Raw genomic sequence first — 26,788 nt, forward strand, 5'->3', positions numbered from 1 at the left:
AGGCCCCTTACATTTCACCAGCTAGAACTGTGTGCTAAGTGAAACCTATCCTAGGTACTGGGCTAACAGAACCTGAAATCAGGTTACTCTCCCCAATGTCTGAACACAATCAGAGTTTTGTTAGTGCACAGAAGAGAGAAGTAGGGAATGCCTTTTGGGATAGGCATCAGGCAGTGGCTGACACAATACACAAACCAAAAAATGTAAGTGGGTAAGAAGTAAAATTACACATACATACATGTAGTTGATTATTATTTGTGGCATTTATGTCCTATTAAATCATTATAAACAGTGAATTAGTGAGTACTGAACCATTGCTCATTGTGAGAGTCTGTGGTCACGTTTTCATCAACCAACAAATACACAGCATTGTTTTATATGAGTTTCTGTTTAACAATAGCTTATTGAATATATACTGCTGATTCATTAACATAGAATTCACAGGCAACTGCATGTCACTCATACTTAAACAACACTTAACTAACACACGTATTTTCTCCATAAGGCAAGTTGCAGCCTTCTCGCCCCCTGAGGAACACTTATATGTGTGTTGTGTGTTAAGTCACTTCAGTCGTGTCCAACTCTTTGCGACCCAAATGAACTAGTCCGCCAGGCTCTTCTGTCCATGGGATTCTCCAGGCAAGAATACTGGAGTGGGCTGCCATTTCCTCCTCCAGAGGATCTTCCTACACCAGCAATTGAACCCATGTCTCTTATGTCTCCTACACTGACAGGAGGCTTCTTTACCACTAGTGCCACCTGGGAAGCCCCCGGAACACTATACAGCACATCATAATTATGCTCTGTGGCAATTTTAAACAGTAAAACCCTTAACAAAAGTACACACATCAAACAGACTTTAAGGACACTTGTTTGCAGTATGAGAGATGAAACAAGAAGGCAAAACATTGACTTGTTCGATGTCTGCTGAGAATGTGTGTAGTTGGATGACTCATTTTTTTTTGTTGCTTTCTGTCCACAATGACAGTGGATATGTCCACAGATGACTTTGAAAGCACTGGGACTTTTGGTTTTGCGGTTACAAATACATTTTAGAAAGTAAGTGAATTAAACATAGGATCTGTAAAAAATTAGGATTTCATTATAAATTTTTCTTATTCTCTTTTTTAACCATGTTTACTTTATCAGTGGATTATGGCATTGTCTATGCTGCCTCTTTCTTTCTCCTTACCATAATAGCTTGACTACATTTGCTAGCTTTCCTTGGAGCAAGGCACAGTCTTGTGGTAGCCTTCTTGCCAGAGGAATGAACACAGAAGCAATATGTACTATCTCCAGACTAGGCCCACAAATATCTCCAAACAAGAGTGTCTGTGTTCTTTTCCTTTTTGCAGTCTGGAATGGAGACAACCCTCAGGGCAGTTTTGGGAGCCTTGTGTTGAATTTTCTAGAGTCACAGGGTGGGAGAAACCATTGAAAGGAAACCGAGAAATTACTATCCCTTAATCGTCATTTGGAGGTGAACTTTCATTCAACATGAGGGAAAAATATGCTTTTATGTTAAATCACTGAGATTTGGAGATTTATCTATATATAAAAGCTGCTGCTGCTGCAAAGTCGCTTCAGTCGTGTCCGACTCTGTGCAACCCCATAGATGGCAGCCCACCAGGCTCCCCCATCCCTGGGATTCTCCAGGCAAGAATATAACAGCTAGAGCTACCTTATAGCTTCCCTGATGGCTCAGATGGTAAAAAAAACAGCTGCCTCTAAGGTAGGAGAACTGGGTTTGATCCCTGGGTCAGGAAGATACCCTGGAGAAGGAAATTGCAACCCACCCCAGTATTCTTGCCTGGGGAATCCCATGGACAGAGGAGCCTGGCAGGCTACAGTCAAGAGCTACCTTAAGCAATACTACTCAACTACTATCCCAGTTAGTTATACCTTGTCTATGTTTCTACCATCTAATTGTCTGGAGGATGTACCTTAATTGCTCTGTAGGGTTTGATGAGGATATTATTTTACTAAACTATCTCTGGCCAGCTTCAGCATCAAGGCCAAAATGACAGTAAAGAAAGCTGAGTTATTGGCTACACATTCAAAGTAGTCTTCTATGCATAGATTCATGGTGTCGTTTGTTACAATATATTGCATTGGAAAACATAGGTTCTAGAATTTTTTTTATAAATTCACATTCACTAAACTGGTAGGATGTTGGCAATTTGATCTCTGGTTCCTCTGCCTTTTCTACAACCAGCTTGAACATCTGGAAGTTCACAGTTTATGTATTGCTGAAGCCTGGCTTGGAGAATTTTGAGCATTCCTTTACTAGCGTGTGAGATGAGTGCAGTTGTGCGGTAGTTTGAGCATTCTTTGGCATTGCCTTTCTTTGGGATTGGAATGAAACGTGACCTTTTCCAGTCCTGTGGCCACTGCTGAGCTTTCCAGATTTGCTGGCCTATCGAGTGCGGCACTTTCACAGCATCATCTTTGAGGATTTGAAATAGCTCAACAGGAATTCCATCACTTCTACTAGCTTTGTTCGTAGTGATGCTTTCTAAGGCCCACTTGATTTGACATTCCAGGATGTCTGGCTCTAGGTGAGTGATCACACCATCGTGATTATCTGGGTTGTGAAGATCTTTTTTGTACAGTTCTTCTGTGTATTCTTACCACCTCTTCTTAATATCTTCTGCTTCTGTTAGGTTGATACCATTTCTGTCCTTTATCAAGCCCATCTTTGCATGAAATGTTCCCCTGGCATCTCTAATTTTCTTGAAGAGATCTCTAGTCTTTCCCATTCTGCTGTTAAGCCTTTCTTATCTCTCCTTGTTGTTCTTTGAAACTCTGCCTTCAGATGGGTATATCTTTCCTTTTCTCCTTTACTTTTTGCTTCTCCTCTTTTCCCAGCTATTTGTAAGGCCTCCTTAGACAGCCATTTTACCTTTTTGCATTTCTTTTCCTTGAGGATGGTCTTGATCACTGCCTCCTGGACAATGTCACGAACCTCTGTCCATAGTTCATTAGGCACTCTACCAGATTTAGTCCCTTAAATCTATTTGTCACTTTCACTGTATAATCATAAGGGATTTGATTTAGGTCATACCTGAATGGTCTAGTGGTTTTCCCTACTTTCTTCAATTTCAGTCTGAATTTGGCAATAAGGAGTTCATGATCTGAGCCATAGTCTGCTCCCGGTCTTGTTTTTGCTGACTGTATAGAGCTTCTCCATCTTTGGTTGCAAAGAATATAATCAATCTGATTTCGGTGTTGACCATCTGGTGATGTCCATGTGTAGAGTCTTCTCTTGTGTTGCTGGAAGAGGGTGTTTGCTATGACCAGTGTGTTCTCTTGGCAAAACTCTATTAGCCTTTGCCCTGCTTCATTCTGTACTTCAAGGCCAAATTTGCCTGTTACGCCAGGTGTTTCCTGAGTTCCTACTTTTGCATTCCAGTTCCCTATAATGAAAAGGACATCGTTTTTGGGTGTTAGTTCTAAAAGGTGGTCTTGTAGGTCTTCATAGAACCGTTCAAGTTCAGCTTCTTCAGCGTTACTGATCGGGGCATAGACTTGGATTACCGTGATATTGAATGGTTTGCCTTGGAAACAAACAGAGATCATTCTGTCGTTTTTGAGACTGCATCCAAGTACTGCATTTCAGACTCTTTTGTTGACCATGATGGCTACTCCATTTCTTCTAAGGGATTCCTGCCAACAGTAATAGATATAATGGCCATCTGAGTTAAATTCACCCATTCCAGTCCATCTTAGTTCGCTGATTCCTAGAATGTCGACATTCACTCTTGCCATCTCCTGTTTGACCACTTCCAATTTGCCTTGATTCATGGACCTACATTCCAGGTTCCTATGCAATATTGCTCTTCACAGCATTGGACTTTGCTTCTATCACCAGTCACATCCACAGCTGGGAATAGTTTTTGCTTTGGCTCCATCCCATCATTCTTTCTGGAGTTATTTCTCCACTGATCTCCAGTAGCATATTGGGCACCTACCGACCTAAGGAGTTCATCTTTCAGTGTCCTATCTTTTCGCTTTTTCATACTGTTCATGGGGTTCTCAAGGCAAGAATACTGAAGTGGTTTGTCATGCCCTTCTCCAGTGGATCACATTCTGTCAGACCTCTCCACTATCAAATTGCCAACATCCACTGGATCATTGAAAAAGCAAGAGAGTTCCAGAAAAACATCTATTTCTGCTTTATTGACTATGCCAAAACCTTTGACTGTGTGGATCACAATAAACTGTGGAAAATTCTGAAAGAGATGGGAATACCAGACCATCTGGCCTGTCTCTTGAGAAACCTGTATGCAGGTCAGGAAGCAACAGTTAGAACTGGACATGGAACAACAGACTGGTTCCAAATAGGAAAAGGAGTACGTCAAGGCTGTATATTGTCACCCTGCTTATTTAACTTATATGCAGAGTACATCATGAGAAACGCTGGACTGGAAGAAACACAAGCTGGAATCAAGATTTCTGGGAGAAATATCAATAACCTCAGATATGTAGATGACACCACCCTTATGGCAGAAAGTGAAGAAGAACTAAAGAGCCTCTTGAGGAAAGTGAAAGAGGAGAGGGAAAAGTTGGCTTAAAGCTCAACATTCAGAAAACTAAGATCATGGCATCTGGTCCCATCACTTCATGGGAAATAGATGGAGAAACAGTGTCAGACTTTATTTTTGGGGGCTCCAAAATCACTGCTCATGGTGACTGCAGCCATGATATTAAAAGACGCTTACTCCTTAGAAGGAAGGTTATGGCCAACCTAGATAGCATATTTAAAAGTAGAGACATTACTTTGCCAACAAAAGTCCGTCTAGTCAAGGCTATGGTTTTTCCAGTGGTCATGTATGGATGTGAGAGTTGGACGGTGAAGAAAGCTGAGTGCCGCAGAATTAATGCTTTTGAACTGTGGTGTTGGAGAAGACTCTTGAGAGTCCCTTGGACTCCAAGGAGATCCAACCAGTCCATTCTAAAGGAGATCAGTCCTGGGTGTTCATTGGAAGGACTGATGCTGAAGCTGAAACTCCAATTCTTTGGCCACTTCATGCGAAGAGTTGACTCATTGGACAATACCCTAATGCTGAGAAGGATTGGGGGCAGGAGGAGAAGGGGACGACAGAGGGTGAGATGGTTGGATGGCATCACTGACTCGATGGACATGGGTTTGGGTAAACTCTGGGAGTTGGTGATGGACAGGGAGGCCTGGCATGCCTGGTTCATTCATGGGGTCGCAAAGAGTCAGACACTACTGAGTGACTGAACTGAACTGAACTGAAACTGGTAGGGATATATTATTTACATATCTGCTACATTGGATAGATAATTTGGCCTAAAAGATACAGCCTTTGTAGGGAAACCCAAGATGAGTTCAATATGTTCAGCTACATTAAATGCATGAAACCCAGGAAGTTAAACATTTTAGCTCTCATGAACATTTCTGGAATGTCTTCAGTTTCTGGCTCACTATTCTCCTTTCAATCAGTCTCCTCTCCCCTTCAACTTTCTCTTCACAAAAAGTGAAATTTAAGAACCTGTTGGAAAACGGCAAATTAAAAGAGGTCCCAAAATGTTTGTTCCCTTCACTGAAAGCACTTCAGAGAAAAGAATTAAAGTTATCCTAAAGACTCTTCTCATTCCAACACAGAGCATTCCAGACTACTTACTAAACCTTTGGTCATGAGCTGAGATCCTCACCATCTCTTGGACAATTTTTTATCTCCCAGGGAAGTTTTCTTTTCATCAATAAACATTTACCAATACGCTGTGTTTCAAGCTTCATATTAGGTACTACACCAAGAATTCAAAGTTGACAGAGTCTCTATTCTGAGGAACTAGAGACCTGAATAACATATTAAACAATGTAATAAGTACTATACTAGTGATATGTACAGTACAGAATTCCACAAGAACAACACTGGGAAGATGGGGGAGAGGACTAAGGGTAGGTAAGACTTCACAGTGAAGGAGATCTTGGTGCTAGCCCTTAAAGGATTTATGGGATCTTCTTGACATGCAGAGGCAAGAGAAGGGTTCTGGACAGAGGGCGTAGTCACTGCAATGGCCCCAGAGACAAGAATAAACAAAATGTGTTCAAGCCACGGTGAGGAGTTCAGTACAACTGGAGTGTAGCAGGAAGAATGAAGGGGGAAGTTAGAAATGAAATTTTTAAAAGTAGAAATGATTCAGCCACAAACTTTTTGTAGGCAACATATCAGAGGAAAACTGAAATGTGATTCCTCACAGCTTTCTAAGGAGGGTGGAACCAACCATCAAGAGTCTTTATTACTTTCCTGAGTGAGATAATGAGTGTGGCTATGCATATTTGGTACATTTGGTTCATTATAAGATATATAAGAAAGGAAATGGCTAGAGAGAGTTATAGGTACAAAGAAAGGAATTGGAAGATTTAGGACCTTCATGCTGGAGGATCAGAAAAAAAAAAAAGCCCATAAGTGGCCACACAACAGAAAAAAGACTGGAAAAGAATGAAAACTGTGATCAGAATTTATTGAGCTATTTGCCATGTGGTGAATGACCTCTGCCTCTCCCATGAAACTATAGATAACTTCTACATTGTCTGTTAAAGTTTTGGTATGACAGGATTATTTATGAAGAAAGCAAAGAAGTTCTGGTTTCACCTGCAAGGTTGGTACTAGATGCAAATAGAAGCTGTCTACTGGAAATCACTAATTTATGCTAAACTTGATGCTGAATCTGTAGGCAACCAGGACCACAGATTTTGAGGAGATAGCAGATTTTTAGGACTAACAGCTCTGGATTAAAAAATTTAAACCAGTGATGGTATAGCAGAGATTGTAAGCTGTTCAGGGCCTTCAGTGAACTGGGGAATTCTCTTCTCATGGCAATGGTGGAAGCACAAGGGAGTAAAAAGAAACAAATGATTTTTCTTACAGCCTAGCTCAGAACCAGCATTTATCATTTCTTTTTTTAAAAATAAAACTTTTTATTCTGTAGTGAAGTATAACTGATCACTCAGTCACCTCTGCCCCCATTTCATAGTGAAAGCAAATCACATGACAAAGCCCAACATCAATGGGACATGTAAGTTTAATTCTGTCATAAAGGAGGGCAGGATACATGGCAAAGAGAAAGAAGGAAGGAAAAATTGTGAACAAAGAAGACAAGGTACCTCAAAGTGTATCTCAAAATTGTTCTTTTTTGTGAAGTTTTCCGCAACTACTTCACCCTATTTCATTCCTTTATAACTCTTATTGTTATCACATTGCTCTGCTCATTTTACAGGGGGAGTTTGCTTTATTTTATCTGCTTAGTTGGTTAAGAAGCCTGCCATATACCTAGATAAAGAAGGGACTAGATAATGATCTTAAGGCAACTTTTCCAACATATTCTCAAAACACTATTCTTTATTTTGTGTGGCTACGTCAGGCAAGGGAGAAATGGGGCAGCTGCACTCAACAAGAAGTGCATGATGAAGTTTAAAGTTCATGAATAATAATGTCAGGAGGTGTTAATGAGTGCTACTCTTGGGAAAGGGAGGTTAATATTAGATGAGGTCCACAAAGACAGTTAGCAACAGGGTCTTCTGTAAATACAAAGAAAATGTTTATCTTAACAATGAATAGATAACTATGAATTTTGTGATTTAAAGGCAATAAATTTAGAGTGCATTGTATTTACCAAGGCAGAAGGACAATGGGGCTCTTTTCAGGGAGCACAAAGGGGGAAAAACTTGATGCTGTTTAATAAATTGGGCCATGTCAGAAAAGGAATAAGGAAGCCTCACTAACTCTACCCAGCACCAAATAACTATAAATGGGATTGTTTGAGAAAGAAGGGCAAGCTCAATGAGACTTAGTAATGAGCAGCCTAGATCCAACAGTGCCAATAATAACAGAACCCAAGAGAAGCCCCAATCTGGAACCCACATAGAAAGATCACATGATCAAGATCCCAGATGAATAAAATAGAAGCATATGTCAAGGATTCCTAACAAAAATAACCATAATAATTTCTTTTAAATACCACATAGGGCTTATATGTCTTAATCATATAGGATAGGTTCAATACATGCTGTAACAGATCAAGAAAATTAATTTAAAAATAACTTGATTAGCCCTACAAGTTGCTATCTCAATTATTCATTATGACTTAATTTAAAAAATTCTAAATGGCTTTGCTAACTACATTATTAATCTAGTTCTGAATATTACTATCAAATACTTTTGGCTCTTTCGTTCAATATGAATTCTGTCTAATGGATCCAAAGAAGTATTTAAGAATAACTAAAATAACAAGATTAAACCTGGACTGGCGATTCGTTTCACATATGATACTTTACATGCTTTCATGCCATTCTCCCATATCATCCCACCCTCACCCTCTCCCATAGAGTCCATAATACTGTTCTATTTATCTGTGACTCTTTTGATGTGTTGCATACAGGGTTATCTTTACCGATTGACTAAATACCATATATATGTGCTGGTATACTGTATTGGTGTTTTTCTTTATGGCTTACTTCACTCTGTATAATAGGCTCCAGTTTCATCCACCTCATTAGAACTGATGGGGACGGACGTGGAAGGGGGGTTCTGGAAGGGGAAAACATGTACACCCATGGTGGATTCATGTCAATGTATGGCAAAACAAATACAATATTGTAAAGTTAAAAAATAGAAAATAAACTAATTTAAAAAATAAATTAAATAAAATAGATAATCAACAAGGACCTACTGTATAGCACAAGGAACTCTGCTCAACCTAAGGAACTCTGTAGTAACCTAAATGGGAAAAGAATTTGTAAAAGAATAGACATATGTATATGTATAACTGAATTACTTTGCTGTACACCTGAAACTAACACTACATTTTTAATCAACTCTGCTCCAATATAAAATAAATTTTTAAAAGAAAAAAAGATTAAAATAATTATTTAAAAACTTAATTTTGTGTTAAAATAGGACACAAATATTATAAAAAGACAAAGATTATATTTGTAAATGTAGCACATGTATGCTTTGTATACTATGGATTTTTTGTGTATTATGTATACTTTGCATTCTTTATTAGCCTTAACATATAAAATATTCCTATAAACAAAGAGAAATCACATCAACAGAAACATGGGTAAAGAAGCTAATAGGCGACCAATAAAAAAAGTAACAAAATGACTTATTTAAGTTTAACCCATTAGTAAAAAAATACAATGCTCCTGAAAATGAAATAGCATTTTAAACTTGCTAAATTAACAAAACGGAGAAGGCAATGGCAACCCACTCCAGTACTCTGGCCTGGAAAATCCCATGGATGGAGGATCCTGGTAGGCTGCAGTCCATGGGGTCGCTAAGAGTCGGACACGACTGAGCGACTTCACTTTCACTTTTCACTTTCATGCATAGGAAAGGAAATGGCAACCCACTCCAGTGTTCTTGCCTGGAGAATCCCAGGGATGGCGGAGCCTGGTGGGCTGCCGTCTATGGGGTCGCACAGAATTGGACACGACTGAAGCGACTTAGCAGCAGCGGCAGTACATTAACAAAAACTTTTTTTTTAAACACTTTTTGACCACTCCTCGTGGTATACAGGATCTTCAGTTCAGTTCAGTCACTCAGTCGTGTCCGACTCTTTGTGACCCCATGAATTGCAGCACTCCAGGCCTCTCTGTTCATTACCAGTTCCCGAAGTCTACCCAAACCCATGTCCATCGAGTCAGTGATGCCATCCAACCATCTCATTCTCTGTCGTTCCCTTCTCCTCCTGCCCCCAGTCCTACCCAGCATTAGGGTCTTTTCCAATGAGTCAACTCCTCGCATGAGGTGGCCAAAGTATTGGAGTTTCAGCTTCAACATCAGTCCTTCCAATGAACACCCAGGATTGATATCCTTTAGGATGGATTGATCGGATCTCCTTGTAGTCCAAGGGACTCTCAAGAGTCTTCTCCAACACCACAGTTCAAAAGCATCAATTCTGTGGCACTCAGCTTTCTTCACCATCCAACTCTCACATCAATACATGACTACTGGAAAAACCATAGCCTTGACTAGACGGACTTTTGTTGGCAAAGTAATATCTCTGCTTTTAAATATGCTACCTAGGTTGGCCTTCCTTCTAAGGAGTAAGCGTCTTTTAATATCATGGCTGCAGTCACCATCAGCAGTGATTTTGGAGCCCCCAAAAATAAAGTCTGACACTGTTTCTCCATCTATTTCCCATGAAGTGATGGGACCAGATGCCATGATCTTAGTTTTCTGAATGTTGAGCTTTAAGCCAACTTTTTCACTCTCCTCTTTCACTTTCCTCAAGAGGCTCTTTAGTTCTTCTTCACTTTCTGCCATAAGGGTGGTGTCATCTACATATCTGAGGTTATTGATATTTCTCCCAGAAATCTTGATTCCAGCTTGTGTTTCTTTCAGTCCAGCGTTTCTCATGATGTACTCTGCATATAAGTTAAATAAGCAGGGTGACAATATACAGCCTTGACATACTCCTTTTCTTATTTGGAACCAGTCTGTTGTCCATGTCCAGTTCTAACTGTTGCTTTCTGACCTGCATACAGGTTTCTCAAGAGACAGGCCAGATGGTCTGGTATTCCCATCTCTTTCAGAATTTTCCACAGTTTCTTGTGATCCACACAGTCAAAGGCTTTGGCATAGTTAATAAAGCAGAAATAGATGTTTTTCTGGAACTCTCTTTGCTTTCTCGATGATCCAGCGGATATTGGCAATTTGATCTCTGGTTCCTCTGCCTTTTCTACAACCAGCTTGAACATCTGGAAGTTCACGGTTCACGTATTGCTGAAGCCTGGCTTGGAGAATTTTGAGCATTACTTTACTAGCATGTGAGATGAGTGCAATTGTGCAGTAGTTTGAGCATTGTTTGGCTTTGCCTTTCTTTGGGATTGGAATGAAAACTGACCTTTTCCAGTCCTGTGGCCACTGCTGAGTTTTCCAAATTTGCTGGCATTTCGAGTGCAGCACTTTCACAGCATCATCTTTCAGGATTTGAAATAGCTCAACTGGAATTCCATCACCTCCACTAGGATCTTAGTGCCCTGTAAAAGTGAAAGTCGCTCAGTCATGTCGACTCTTTGTGACCCCATGGACTATACAGTCCATGGAATTCTCCAGGCCAGAACACTGGAGTGGGTAGCCTTTTCCTTCTCCAGGGGATTTTCCTAACCCATTGATCGAACCCAGGTCTCCCGCATTGCAGGTGGATTCTTTACTGGCTCAGCCACAAGGGAAGCCCAAGAATACTGGAGTGGGTAGCCTATCCCTTTTCCAGGGGATCTTCCCGACCCAGGAATTAAATCGGGGTCTCCTGCATTGAAGGTGGATTCTTTACCAACTGAGCTATAAGGGAAGCCCATTTAGTGCTCTGACCAGGGCTCAAACTCATGCCCCATTGCACGGGAGGCACAAGTTTCAACTGCTGGACTGCCAGAGTGGTCCCAAGACTTTTATTTTATTTTATTTTTTATTAATGTATTTATTTTAGTTGGAGGCTAATTACTTTACAATATTGTAGACGTTTTTGCCATACATTGACATGAATCAGCCATGGGTTTACATGTGTTCCCCATCCTGAAACCCCCTCCCACCTCCCTACCCATTCCATCCCTCTGGGTCATCCCATTGCACCAGCCCTGAGCACTTGTCTCATGCATCGAACCTGGACTGGCATTCTGTTTCATATATGATAATACACGTTGTTTTAATACACGTTGATAATACACATGTTTCATTGCTATTCTCTCAGATTGTCCCACCCTCACCTTCTCCCACAAAGTCCATAAGACTGTTATATGCATCTGTGTCTCTTTTTCTGTCTTGCATATAGGGTTATCGTTAACATCTTTCAAATTCCATATATATGCATTAGTATACTGTATTGGTGTTTTTCTTTCTAGCTTACTTCACTCTGTATAATGGGCTCCAGTTTCATCTATCTCATTAGAACTGATTCAAGTGTATTCTTTTTAATGGCTGAGTAATATTCCATTGTGTATATGTACCACAGCTTCCTTATCCATTCGTCTGCTGATAGTCCCAAGACTTTTAAAATATTTAAATTTAGCAAGGGTTTAGTGGAGGAGGAAATGGAAAACCACTCCAATATTCTTGCCTGGAAAATTCCATGGACAGAGTAGACTGGTGGGCTACAGTCCATGGGGTTGAAAGGGTCGGGCACAACTGAGTGACCGAGCTCACACGCATAGGGAATCAGGCATACATTGCTGGGGGATGATTTATATGCATCCTTTTGGTTTAGTCACTTTTACTTTAAGTAAGTTAGTTGAAGGAAATATTTCCAAAGAGGAACAAAAATTTAGTTACAAGCATGTTTATCATAGTGCTCTTTTTAATAGAAAAAAAGAAACAACATGTGTTCAACAGTGGAGAACTGATTAGATAAGGCATATTATGTCTATATAATGAATTTCAGATGGAAAGAGAGTCACACCATATTTTTGAAGGATGTAAATAGTTTCAAAACAATATTATAGAATGGTCCTATTTTTTAAAAAGAATTATCTTTCTCTTAAAAGTAGAGGAATGCAAACTAAACAGAAGTTATAATTCCTAGGAGATTAGAATAGAGATGGCTCAAATCTTATTTTGTTTACCGAGTTTCAAATGTCCTATGATAGATTTATATTTTTGTGCCACTAGAAACAAAGTGTCATTTTAAAATAAAATTTTTCAAAAAAATGTTTAAAAGATAGTCTAAAAGATGACTTTGAAAATCGCTTTGAATGGCAGAATAAGAGCATAATTTCTAAAAATTACTACTGTAAGAGGACAACATTCATTCAAAAACACAAATTCTGAGATGATAAATAAAATTATATTATGTAAGAAACAAAATTTCTACTTAATTAACTGGCTGATTAAAAACTGGGTATTGATGAGATGAAGCGATCATGTTACTGAGGAAAAACAAGCACACTGGCCATGATGTCAGAAAAAAGTAATTCAGAAAGCAGAGGATTCCTGAAATATTTTAAATTACATCAATATGTTGTCTTGCCAGACTGTGTCTATTAATTTAGGTCTCTGTTGTCCATCTCCAGAAAAAAATGGTAAAATTCTGCCAAAAATCAGTCTAACACTGTTGCATTCAAAGGCGTGACAAATAATGTTTGCAAATACTGATAATGTCATATATTTGTACCGTGCTTTATAAATTATAAAGCACGTTCATATACATTTCATATCCCCCAAAGCAATGTTTATTTTATGTCTGTAAGTATAAGAAATAATAAAATAGAAAAAATAACAGTTTCAACCAGCGCTTAGTTCCAACATCACAAACATATATAAATATTTATTGACTTTTTTCTGTAGATAAGATATCTTACAAATAAATACCTTTTCCTGGACTGATTCTTCTATGTGAAATGAAACTTGGCCTTCAGTATCACTCCATTTTATTGCAGTTACTTTCTTTTCTGTTTCCTCTCCCATACTATGAGCTCTATAAGTCTTTTTCTTTTAAATTAGTTTATTTATCTATTTTTTAACTTTACAATATTGTATTTGTTTTGCTATACATTGACATGAATCCACCATGGGTGTACATGTGTTCCCCTTCCAGAACCCCCCTCCCACCTCCCTCCCCATCCCATCCCTCCGGGTCATCCCGGTGTCTTATTCATGCTTGTTTCCTAACATTTGTTAATAGTAGATTACCCCTGGTGGCTCAGATGGTAAAGAAACTGCCTGCAATGCGGGAGACCCAGGTTCGATCCCTGGATTGAGAAGATGCTTGGAGAAGGGAATGGCAATCCACTCCAGTATTCTTGCCTGGAGAATCCCATGGACAGAGGAGCCTGGTGAGTTACAGTCCATGGGGTCACAAACAGTCAGACATGACCGAGCAACTAATATACACACACACAACTACAGTAAGTACAAGATCAATGTTTCTTGAATGCTGAAAGAACTGCACTTGTTTTAAACAATTAAATCAATGTTTTCTATGTAATATGTCAATTATATCTCAATAAAGCTGAAAAAAATAAATGTTTTAGCAATTGTTGTTAAATTGATTTAGTCATCAATGGCATTTCTAATGATTTGAAGTATGTTCCAAATACTAGCTGAGATATGACACTAAAGCTCAGCAGTGAAGCTGTTAACAACATAGACACAGTAACATTAATAGAATTTTTCTGTTGGTTCACAAGATTTGTTTTTTCCAAGTCTAAGTGTATAGAAAGCTGTCTCAACTCTACAAGCTGTCCTTGAGTGAATGGACTGTTTTCTCCTATGGTGTTGAATTTCAGCTCTGAGCCTTACAAGACATCTCCATAGGTTCATTTGCCAAAATAGGCAGTCAATGTTGTTCTCATCAACCTTTTAAGATCGTTTTTCTTAATATTCCATCTCTTGTCTAGAGAAGACTTATGAACCAGAGAGGCTGCCACATTTCTATAAGAATTCAAAATTTTTTTGGAATGATGTGTATTTAGAATGATAAGTGATTTCTAACATATCACAAATGTAGAGGTATGGTTGTCAACTATAGCTACTGGAGATCACTTCTCTCCTGCCCAAATCTTACTTCAATTAAAATGAAAGATGTTGATTCCCTTTTCAAGTGAAAATTCTCTAGCTATCAGCAATCACCTGAGTTTCAGTTTGTTTGAATGACTCTCAGAGCCTTTCCTGAGGTCAATTTTTAATAAATTATCAGGCCCTAATTACTCAATCTGTGTAAAATATGAAAGGGGAGGGGAGGACCCCTTCACAAAATTTACAGGTTTGTCCATCGTAGTCTGGTCTTCTCCAAAGTCAAATATTTTAAATCAGTTGTAATTGGCTATCACTGATTTCTGTCTCTCAAATTGAGAGAGATAAACTTTTCTAATTCCTTTGTTAGAAAACTCAGGCATATACCATAATTGTTGTTGTTTAGTTGCTTAGTTGTGTCCAACTGTTTGTGAACCATGAACTGTTGTAGCCCACCAGGCTCCTCTGTTAATGTCATTTCCCAGGCAAGAATACTGGAGTGGGTTGCCATTTCCCCCTCCAGGGGATCTTCCTGACCCAGGGATCCAATCTGTGCCTCCTGCATCTCCTGCATTGGCAGGCAGATTCTTCACCACTGTATACCTTAATACACAAGAGCCTTCTCCAGAAATAAAGTTTGGAATCTGAATGAATCCACTGTGGCCAGTCGGCTTTGATCAAAATCAAGCAAGAACTTTTAAAGCACACTTGTGACTCTTCCCATTTCAGGCGTAAAAGTCTCCCCAACTAGCTGAAAACATAACTTCGTTCATCTACAAAAAGAATTATTTTATCTGTATTTTATTTCATATATTCCCAAAGGACATAGAATTCACTTCCTTAGACAATGCAATAGAAAGCTGATTTTTTTTCCCCTTTAAGAAGATGTGGTACTTACATCTGATATGAATTAAGAATGTAACCTAACTGCATAGATTATATAAAATCTGTCAGAATGACTTTGATTTAGAAAATTTACTCCTCTTATTACTTCACATTCATACTCCAGAAAGAAGTCGTTTTTAAAGTCAAGTGAATTACTTGCCATAATAAGTCAAGCTTAAAATGGAATGGGTGATGTTGAAGGACCACTGCTTTTTTGTTTGGTGCAGATTTTAGCATAAGGAAAGGGATGTCAAGTATGATCTTTCCCATGAAGTAGTCTATTTGTGGAACATGGCTGTTCTCCAAATTATTTAAGGGAGAAAAAACCCTAATGAACTAACATAGAGGGAAGGCTGTTTCTATGGCAATTGAACTATTACAAACCCAAAAAACAGAGATTCTTTCTCTACCGAGCTTATGTAGTACCATTTAACTTCTTGTTACTGGCAGTCAGTATCAACAGGAGCTCAAGCTATCCAAGTAAATGTTTACTTTCCAAAATAACGAGAAGTATCAAGATCCAATAATTATTTCTTGAAAATATGATCATTATTCCCTGAGACAGGAGAAGAAAAAAGGAGAGATGAGATAGATGTTTATGAAGTGCTTCAAATGGAATGCAATGAACATTAAAGAAGATACATGACTGCAGTTGTGTTTAATAAACACATACTGACTGCCAACTATTTAGGGAACACCAAGATGAGAAGGAAAGCTGGTCTAGACCTCAAGAAATTCAGAGCCTACCACAGGAGGTCATTAAGTACAGAGAAAATTCCTAAACACTCTTGTGAAATTTATTATAGTGATACAATCAGTGTGTGTGTGCTATGTGCTAAGTCGCTTCAATTGTGTCCGACTCTTTGCAACTCCATGGACTGTAGCCTGCCAGGCTCCTCTGTCCATGAGATTCTCCATTCAAAAATACTGGAGTGGGTTGCCATGCCCTCCTCCGGGGGATCCTACCAACCTGGGGATCAAACCAGCAACTCTCATGTCTCCTGAATTGGCAGCTGGGTTCCTTACCTCTAGTGCCACCTGAGAAACCATCAGGATACTGGAGAACATTGAAGAGGGGCACTTACCAGTTTGGGGTGGGGCTGGGAGTTGCCAGAGAGGTGAAGCCTATTCAAGTTTTAAGGGATGAGCCAGAGCTACATAGGTTGGTAAGAATGAAAGGGCACTGCAGATAGATCCAGATAGATATGAGCAAAGGAAAAGCAGAATAGTTTGTATAGGAAAGAACTCTAAGGGTTAGCCTTTTTATAAAGGAGTTAGTTGTTACTGTATCAAGTGTGAAAAAATGGTCAGAGAGGAGTTTTGACAGAAAATGTAAGAGTCTGTGACTGAGGAGGCTCTGTGACTTTGCATTTTTGAGATGAGATGAGATGCTATGGAGGGTTCATATTACTTTCTTGGTAATGGGAATGACAATATAAGACATGACAATGATGACTATAGCTGCCTTGTATTAAGTAAATACTTCCTATATGATAGGCACAGAATTAGCACTTGATATAATATTATTTAATTTAATCTTTATCTAACTTGTGAGGTGGATTTATTATTACTGCCCTTTGTAACACAGATGTATGACCAACTCATTAACTTTTGAAATCCTATTGGGAGAGCTAAATGCTTGTTTTCCCCAACTCCTTTTTTTTCTATTTTTTAATTTTTTTACTTTACAATATTGTATTGGTTTTGCCATACATCGACATGAATCCGCCACAGGTGTTCCATGTGTGCTTAGCCACTCAGTCGGGTCTGACTCTTTGTGACCCCATGTACTGTAGCTCGCCCGGCTCCTTTGTTCATGGGTATTCTCCAGGCAAGAATACTGGAGTGGGTTGCCATGCTCTCCTCCACGGGATCTTCCCAATCCAGGGATCGAACCCAGGTCTCCCACACTGCAGGTGGATTCTTTACTGTCTGAGACACCAGGAAAGCCCCTGTCCCATAAAGCATAAGTAGAAATAGGGGTTCAGAGAAGATTTTGCTTTTCTGATAACACACACAAAAAGACTGCAATAACTATTGCTTCCACTTCCATCTTCTTCCTGCCTTGAATACAATGAAATGTCTGAGGTTTCTGCAATCACTTTGTTACCCTGAGGCAAAAAACTGATCTATAGGAATGATCTAGAGAACAGCAGAAAAACTGGCCCTGAAATCATCAAATTTTGGGCAAAAGTCAGCAGCTACTTACCAACAGACTTCTCTACACATGGAGGAAATAAACCCACTGAGAGTTGGAAGTTTGTTATGTATAGCTATAAGTCCTCTCATTTGATACATTTATTTATAGAAGAGGAAAATAACATTTCCAAGTCATTAATAACTTGCCCAATGTCATGTTTAGCAAATGGTAGGGTCAGCATTCCAAATCAAGTTCAACTTTATAAAGTTTGGGCTCTTAAATCCCTCCACATATCAGTACTTTTTCCTCATTCTTTTCCTTGAAAACGGACAAAGTAGAAGGTAAATAAAAACCTAGGTGAGAGAAAAAGAATCTTCATGGCAAAGAAAGGGAAAATTTACGAACAGAAAGTCTAAAAACTCACTTTGATGACCCAATCTGGTTTTGCCTTAATAAAATGGAGACTAAGACAAAACTGAATAGAAGAATATCTCCTCCATCTCAGAGTATCCTCTCTCATATATCCAAAACCATCTTCATCAAGAGTCCCTCCTTTCTTTTCTCAATTAGGGATACATCACTACTAGCTTAAAATACTACTCTTCTCTGGAAAAAAGAAATTTAAGGAGCATGTCGGCAATGTCTTATACTTATGACACAAACTACAAGCTTGATGCTTTAGTTATTTGTTCATTAAAATGCATACCTAATTCTCTTTTTCACAGTGATGAAGGAAAATATATATATATTCAGTTCAGTTCAGTCACTCAGTCGTGTCCGACTCTTTGCGACCCCACGGACCACAGCACGCCAGGCCTCCCTGTCCATCACCAACTCCTAGAGTTTACCCAAACTCATGTCCATTGAGTTGGTGATACCATCCAACCATTGCATCCTCTGTCATCCCCTTCTCCTCCTGCCCTTAATCTTTCCCAGAATCAGGGTCTTTTCAAATAAGTCAGCTCTTCGCATCAGGTGGCCAAAGTATTGAAGCTTCAGCTTCAACATTAGTCCTTCCATTGAACACTCAGGACTGATCTCCTTTAGGATGGACTGGTTGGATCTCCTTGCAGTCCAAGGGACTCTCCAACACCACAGTTCATATACACATACATATATATACAGATAGAGAGTTATTAACTTTATTAGTCCTTTCACTGGAGAAGGCAATGGCAACCCACTCCAGTACTCTCACCTGGAAAATCCCATGGACGGAGGAGCCTGGTAGGCTGCAGTCCATGGGGTCGCTAAGAGTCGGACACGACTGAGCAACTTCACTTTCACTGTTCCTTTCATGCAATGGAGAAGGAAATGGCAACCCACTCTAGTGTTCTTGCCTGGAGAATCCCAGGGAAAGGGGAGCCTGGTGGGCTGCCATTTATGGGGTCGTACAGAGTCAGACATGACTGAAGTGACTTAGCAGCAGCAGCAGTCCTTTCATAAATTGACTGTAGCTTTATGGGGGTCAACTATGTTGTCCTATACAAGGGGCTCTAGTTTCATGAGAAATATGTTCAAAACTGATAAAAATGAAGGGTAGGAAGGTGGTGAAAAGGGTAGGCTAGTGTCAGGCTGTCTGGATTGGAATTTCAACAACTTACCAATTATGTAACCTTGGAAAAGTTACATTCTCCCTGTGCGTTAGCTGTCACATCTTTGAAATGGGGGATAAAAACAGTGTCTACCTCACAGGATTGTTGGGGTGGTTTAAAGGAGATAATCCATTGAAAGAGGTTAGACCTTCCTGGTACATAATAGGCACTCAAGAAACAGTAGCTAATAAAATTTTATTTGTCTTTGGAATTTTTACCTACCCTTCATTGCATCTTCTAAATCACTCCCTGCTTCATATATCTGATAGTCAAGTGACTGATCATTCCTACCAATCTCCATCAACAAAACTTGCTTTTACAATTCATTTACAGTACAATGTATTAAGTATACAACACTTCACCCAGGGGCATATTAAGTATAAAATGACATACCTAGGGGCATTTGTACCTTAAATGTCACCTCTAATTTGGGGATAAGTTGTCTACCAGTATATACCAATAAACAGAAAGCTATATTGTTGGACAGGAAGTCCTTTGTAGCATTCTCAGAATCACAACAGGTAGATAGTTTTCTAACTAGAGGTAAGAAAAGCTCCAGGCTGAGTCATCATTTGATCATTAGAGTACTTCACACTATAATGTAAGAGATTACTATGACATCATTTCCATAACTCCAACATGGCTCCCCACAGTCTAGTTTTGTAAGAAGATATGCCTCACCCTACCTACTCATAGACTTTTCCTTTAAACTTAATTATTTTACCAGAGTAGCAAAAAGAGCCCCAAAGCCAGCAGCTATGTAGAATGATACCGGCCTTAAGTCTGTAAATTCCAACAACAGCAAAAGACAGTGCCTTATTCTGCAACAGATTTGGCAAGTGACTGAGCAAATATCAGGAAAATTTTCACACATGTATGCCCTGGGTTTCCAGTACCTGGATCTACCCCATTATAAGGAAAAACCTATTCTTCAGGAGAAAGGTGCCCATCACATCTTGAAGGAATATGTAAACAAACTTTCTGAACCACCAAGTTAAATTTAACCTATGTATCATACACAGATGACACACTTACTTTTCACGTGGGCTGACAACTGTACTTCTATTCTTTTCAGGAATTATTCTTTTGGGAAGAATTCGATGTATCTTATCAGAATAGCACTTCAAAATTAAATTGAAAAGTTAATCTTTCAAAAGAGAAAATATTATCATATCAATCTTCCAAAAGTAAAGACTGTGCCTCTTTTGAAAAAAAAATTAATGTAATTATTGTTTAATAAAACCTCACAATCTTTCCTCACTAGTGTTAGGGAAAATGAACACAGCTTGGCTTTGATGCTTCAGCTCTGTTGCAGCGTGGCTATGGAGCTACAATTTCAAAACTGGCTTAAGCATCTACTTTAAGGCAATATGTAATATTATAGAGAAGCTGTTTAATTAAGATAATCATTCTCAGTATCAACAAAAGAATAATCTTTTATGAAAAGGAAGGTGGATACAGTAATTTAGTAAATTACTGTTCTAGAAAGAGTAAGTTTGTTTCTTGAAATCTTCTTGAGAGCCTTATTTATAATAATTTTGAAGTGCACCTAAATAGTTCTGTATGGCCTACAGGATAAACCCAAAGTCCTTTGCGTGGCATTTAAAAGCGTTCACAGTACAGTCACTGTTTACCTCTCAGACCATCCTTTTCACCATTATCCTCTGACTTATACTTACCACTCCAGCCAGGCATTTCCCCAAAAAGACAGTATGTCAGGATTTTTATATATGATTTTCCCTCTCCCTAGAAGTCTTCTCCACTTCTTGACCATCTGGTGAACTTGTATTCATCTCCTATCTCAATTAAAATACTACCTCCTCAAATAAAGCCTCTCCCAGGGGACTGCACTACTCTTCCTCCTCAGAGTCTCACTGTATTTTGTATACCATCTTATTACAGTGTTCTGATACTATCGTATCTTTTGTTTCCATGTATTCTTCCAACTAGACTGTAAGTAACCTGAATACAAGGGCCATATCTTTTCATCTTTACCTTATCTAAATATCTGGTATCATATCTCACACAAACTAGGAACACAACTTTATATTTGTTAAATAAATGAAGCTTTAGAGTTTCTGTCAACCATTTTTTGTTGTTGTATTAGATGTGTTCTTTACATACATTGTTAACAATCATGAAGGGGGTGAGATTTCACCCTACTTACAAAGAAAAAAGTTCACTCATCAGTTTCACGGATGCTGGTGGAAGAAAGCCAGACTCCAGGGCAAAGAAGAAGGACAGATTATACTTACAACAGTAGCAACAGACTTTTTGCCTCAGAATTTTATGCATCCATTTCCCCTGCCTCAAGTTCCACAAAGGCAACCTGAATGGGTCCAGATGGATGCCCATGTGTTACATTGTGGGTGGGAAACCCTGATCTTAAGGAATCCAAAACTTTTGTCATGGAAAGTAAGCATGTTTGCCCTTTGCTCCAGAGTGAGACATATAGCTTTCCAAGTCTATTCACTGAACAAATGTCTTCAGAGAGTTAAGTCTAAAACAAAAGAAGTTAGTTCTTCTGCTTGCAGGATGTGCAGAGACACAAGATACCAAGGATAATTGTCATTAAACAACATTCATGACAAAGAAAGACACACTTCTGTGGACAGAGTTTATAAAATCTCAGAGGAGACCTCCTACCACATTCCAAGGATGTTTTAACTTTGACTTATGTCACTTTTTTGTCTGGAAAATCCCAAGGACAGAGGAGCCTGGTGAGCTACAATCTATGGGGTCACAAAGAGTCAGACATGACTGAGTGACTAACACATCTTATTTATTTACCAACAATTACTTTGGATGAGTCTAGATCCAGTTATAACTGTGGCTGAGATATTTACAGCTCCCTGAATATCCACATGTTCCCTATATTCCCCAGCACACTACAGTTAAATGGAGACACATGGTGTGTCCTGCCCAATAGACTATGAATAAAAATGACCTTTAACACTTCTAAGAGCACTGGACAGAGAGCATCTAGGGTAAGAGTTACAAGACAGGGCACAAGTTCTCTGTCTTCTCACTTCCTCTGATGTGCAAATTATGGAGGTCCTGTACTCAGATGCTAGAATTTGTCAGCCTGGGACTTTGAGTGACTATATGGATCAGAGCTCCTCTGCTGGACATGTAACTGAGTGACAGACATGCAACTGAGTGAGACGTAAAATTCTGTTCTATTAGGCCACTGACACTTCAGGGTTAATCTGGTTCCACATCATAATACATTGTATCTTGAATAATACAGCAGATCTTGGTCTTTTAAAGGTGCAAGTTTTTGACGAACAGAAATTTTATTATTTTGAATTTATTCGAATAGACTTTTAACTGATAAAATTAAATAAGCTTCCATGGAACTATGAAATCTTTGGTGAAATACTGATGAAATCTAAATAACTTTTTAAAAAATATACTATTAGTACTTCTTTTATAGACATCTACCTTTGATTGTTAACTCTGTAAAAGGTGTTGAAATGCCTAATAAGAATGTTACTGTATATTCCAAGAGTTGTAAAATAATGAGCAGTCTACTTTTCCATTTGACCCACAAACTACATAGATAAAGGTCTGTGTTCTGAATCAATTCATCAATATGTCATTCAATTTTTATCCTCTCAATCACACAGGGCCCTCAATGAAGTAACTGTTCTGTGTGCTTATAGCATAAGGACCTACACAAAATGCTACAAGAAATGTTGAAAGTCAGTGGTTCTTCTGTCTGTTTAATGACTGGGTGATTTATGGAAGTTCTGCATTTCATTCATAAATTCAGAACATATACTTTGGCAGCATCCTCAAACTTCCTGAAACAAACCTTTAGAAGTCTCCCTTTATGGAATTATAGAGAAAATGTCAAATAAAACTGGAGGAAAGGAAAAGGAGGGAAGAAAGGAATTAATAATCTCAATATTGTTTCCATCGGCTCACAGAAAAGTTAAGAAAATGATGTCCTATCAATTTTACAGATGAAGAAATTACTTTCCCAAAAGCTAATAAGTGGTTGATAAGGATTTTATCTAGACTTTCTTATCACATCATCTCCCCTCCCCTTTTTTTGAAACTATACTGGAGCCCATTATACAGAGTGAAGTGAGCCAGAAAGAAAAACAACAATACAGTATACTAATGCATATATATGGAATTTGAAAGATGGTAACGATAACCCTATATGCGAGACAGAATAAGAGACACAGATGCATGGAACAATTTTATGGACTCTGAGGGAGAAGGTGAGGGTGGGACGTTCTGGGAGAATAGCATTGAAACATGTATATTATCATATGTGAAACAGAACACCATTCCATGTTCGATGCATGAGACAAGGGCTCAGGGCCGGGGCAATGGGATGATCCAGAAGGATGGGATGGGGAGGGAGGTGGGTGGGGGGTCCAGGAGGGGGAACACATGTAAACCCATGGCTGATTCATGTCAATGTATGGCAAAAACTATTGCAATGTTGTGAAGTGATTGGCCCCCAACTAAAATAAATAAATTTATAAAAAAAAAAAAAAAAACCCTCTAAAAAAAAAAAAAGAAACTATACTGCCTATTTTTTATAAAAAGAAATTTGTGAATCCTTTTTTATAAAAGAAGTTTGTGATGAATCTGGGAGGATTTCAGCAGAGAAAGCTGAAGGAGCAAAAAGAGGTAAGAGAATACAGGATCAGATGGGCATCATCACATGGGCTAGAGTGTAAAATCTTTAAAGGGATACAGAGAATGATTAAGCTTCAAAAGCTAAATCAGGATTATTCTACTGAAGACATAGAAAGAGTGCGGTATCTTCACTAGTCAACAGAGAACTAGTAAAAATGAGGAGAGGGAAAAGTATGTACAATATAAAACTGATATTTGTAGATCACATTATTGACCTTAATACATCACTCTTGTTGTACAGACACTATTGGTCATGGGTTCCTCAAACTAACAGGATGGTGTCTACTTGACTTTGGATTTGACCAGATAACTTCCTTTGACTAACAAAAGGATATGACAGCATACCATTTGTAAGCCAAACTTTAAGAGGCCGTGGGTGTTCCTAAAAGTCTACTCACACCTCAGCCATTTCTGTGAGGGTAAGTCTTGCTTATCCACTGCCCTGAGAAAGATGAAAGACAAATGGAGCAGAACTGCCCCAGCTGGACAAACCCGATAGCCATACCCAGGCAACCTGCTGGCACAAGAGAAATATTACAGGACTGCTGTTTTAAGTCACTGAATATTAGAGCGAATACTGGGAAACTGGTGGTGCTAGTGGTAAAGAACCTGTCTGCCAGTGCAGGAGACATAAAAGATATGGGTTCAATCCCTGTGTTGTGAAGATCTCTGGAGAAGAGTATGGAAAACCACTTCAGTATTCTTGCCTGGAGAATCCCATAGATAGAGGAGCCTGGCGGGTTACAGTCCACAGGGTCGCAAAGAGCTGGACACGACTGAAGCATGCAGGCATGCACATTAGGAAACTAGCTCTGATTCCATTATATAGAAGAAACAAGAGATTTCTCACATTTGGCTCAACAGAGAAACCTAATTTCATCTAACAGCAAAATTTTATGAACATATATGAGTAATTAAGAAGTTACCATACATAATAATATGCCAAGAGAGAAAAAAAACTATGATCTCAACTTAGAAGAAGGTACAGAAAGTGAATTAAAAAAAAAAACAACAGATGAATACTAGAATCAATGGAAGAAATGCTTATTGTTAACAATTAGGGTTTTAAAAAATAACTTTACCAAACTTTTAAAACATACTCTTAGATCATGATACTTATGGCTCTACCTTTTAAAGATCCTTTCTGAGAATGACTGATGTAGAATAAATTGCACATATTTATTAAAGTAGACAATTTAAAGAATTTTGATATATGTATGTATTCATAAAACCATATCATAATCAAGATAAAGAATATATTCATCATTCCCTAGGGCTTCCTGAAGTCCCTTGGTAATCCATACTTCTGTTCACACCTAAACTCACATTCAAAGGAAACAATTGATATGCTTTCTAGTCACCATAGGTTGGTTTGTTTTTTCTAGGACTTTATAGAAATGAAATAATACACTGGTTTCTTTCTGGGTTCTTTCAATAAGCAATATTTAAAAAATTTTTCTATGTCACTCAGTAGTAGTCCATTAAATAAATACACCAAATTTATTTATCCATTTATGTATTGATGGATATTTGGGGTTTTCCCCCCAGGTTTTGGGTATTGCAAATAGAAGAGGGTGAATAAGCTGGCTTAAAATCTCAACATTCAAAAAATGAAGATCATGGCATCTGGCCCCATCACTTCATGGCAAATAGATGGGGAAAAAATGAAAACAGTGACAGACTTTTATTGGTCTCCAAAATCATTGTGGATGGTGACTGCAGCCATGAAATTAAAAGATGCTTGCCCCTTGGAAGAAAAGTTATGACCAACCTAGATAGCATATTAAAAAGCAGAGTCATTACTTTGCCGACAAAGGTCCATATAGTCAAAGCTATGGTTTTTCCAGTAGTCATGTAAGAATGTAAGAGTTGGACCAGAAAAAAGACTGAGAGCCGAAGAATTGATTCTTTCGAACTGTGGTGCTGAAGAAAACTCTTGAGAGTCCTTTGGACAGCAGGGAGAGGTGATCCTAAAGGAAATCAATCCTGAATATTTATTGGATGGATTGATGTTGAATTTGAAGCTCCAATAATTTGGCCACCTAATGTGAAGAGCTGACTCACTGGAAAAGACCCTGAAGCTAGCAAAGATTGAAGGCAGGAGGAGAAGGAGGTGACAGAGGATGAGATGGTTAGATGGCATCACTGACTCAATGGACCTGAGTTTGAGCAAACTCTGGGAGATAGTGAAGGACAGGGAAGCCTGGCATGCTGCAGTCCATGGGGTTACAAAGAATAGAACATGATTTAGCAACTGAACAACAAAACAAGTCTTTTTGGAGACACGTGCTTTCAGTTCATTTGGGTAAATGTATAATATTGCAATGGCTAGATGGTATGCTAGGTGTATGTACAACTTTTAAAAAAAATACTAGGGAAAGAAATCTAAACCACAATGAGATGCCACTTCACACCTAATAAGTTAACTGTAATTTAAAAATGTAAAGTAAGTTTGATGAGGCTATGGAGAAACTGGAACCTTTAAAGCACTGGTAGAAATATAAACTACTACAGCTACTGCAGAAGTAGTTTGGTGCTTCATCATAAAGCTAAACATAAAATTATCATCAGTTCAGTTCAGTTGCTCAGTCGTGTCTGACTTTTTCCGACCCCATGGACTGCACCACGCCAGGCCTCCCTGTCCATCACCAACTCCTGGAGTTTACTTAAACTCCTTTCCATTGAGTCAGTGATGGATTGACTTGTTGGATCTCCTTGTAGTCCAAGGGACTCTCAAGAGTCTTCTCCAACACCACAGTTCAAAAGCATCGATTCTTCTGCGCTCAGCTTTATAGTCCAATTCTCACATCCATACATGACTACTGGTAAAACCATAGCTTTGACTAGATGGACCTTTGTTGGCAAAGTAATGTCTCTGCTTTTTAATATGTGGTATAGGTTGGTCATACTTTTCTTCCAAGGAGCAAGCATCTTCTAATTTCATGGCTACAGTCACCATCTGCAGTGATTTTGGAGTCCCCCAAAATAAAGTCTCTCACTGTTTCCATTGTTTCCCCATCTATTTGTCATGA

The 26,788-nt window shown here is 38.7% G+C and overlaps 1 long non-coding RNA gene across 1 annotated transcript in view; it reads right to left on the reverse strand.

Annotated features, from left to right (window-relative positions):
- LOC145518030 (uncharacterized) overlaps nucleotides 1–26,788 on the reverse strand; it is a 357,466-nt gene that overhangs the window by 139,456 nt on the left and 191,222 nt on the right. The window lies entirely within an intron of this gene.

The sequence above is a fragment of the Giraffa tippelskirchi genome, chromosome 8 (genome assembly GCF_054371585.1).
Source record: "Giraffa tippelskirchi isolate mGirTip1 chromosome 8, T2T-mGirTip1v1.2.pri, whole genome shotgun sequence".
NCBI lineage: Eukaryota > Metazoa > Chordata > Mammalia > Artiodactyla > Giraffidae > Giraffa > Giraffa tippelskirchi.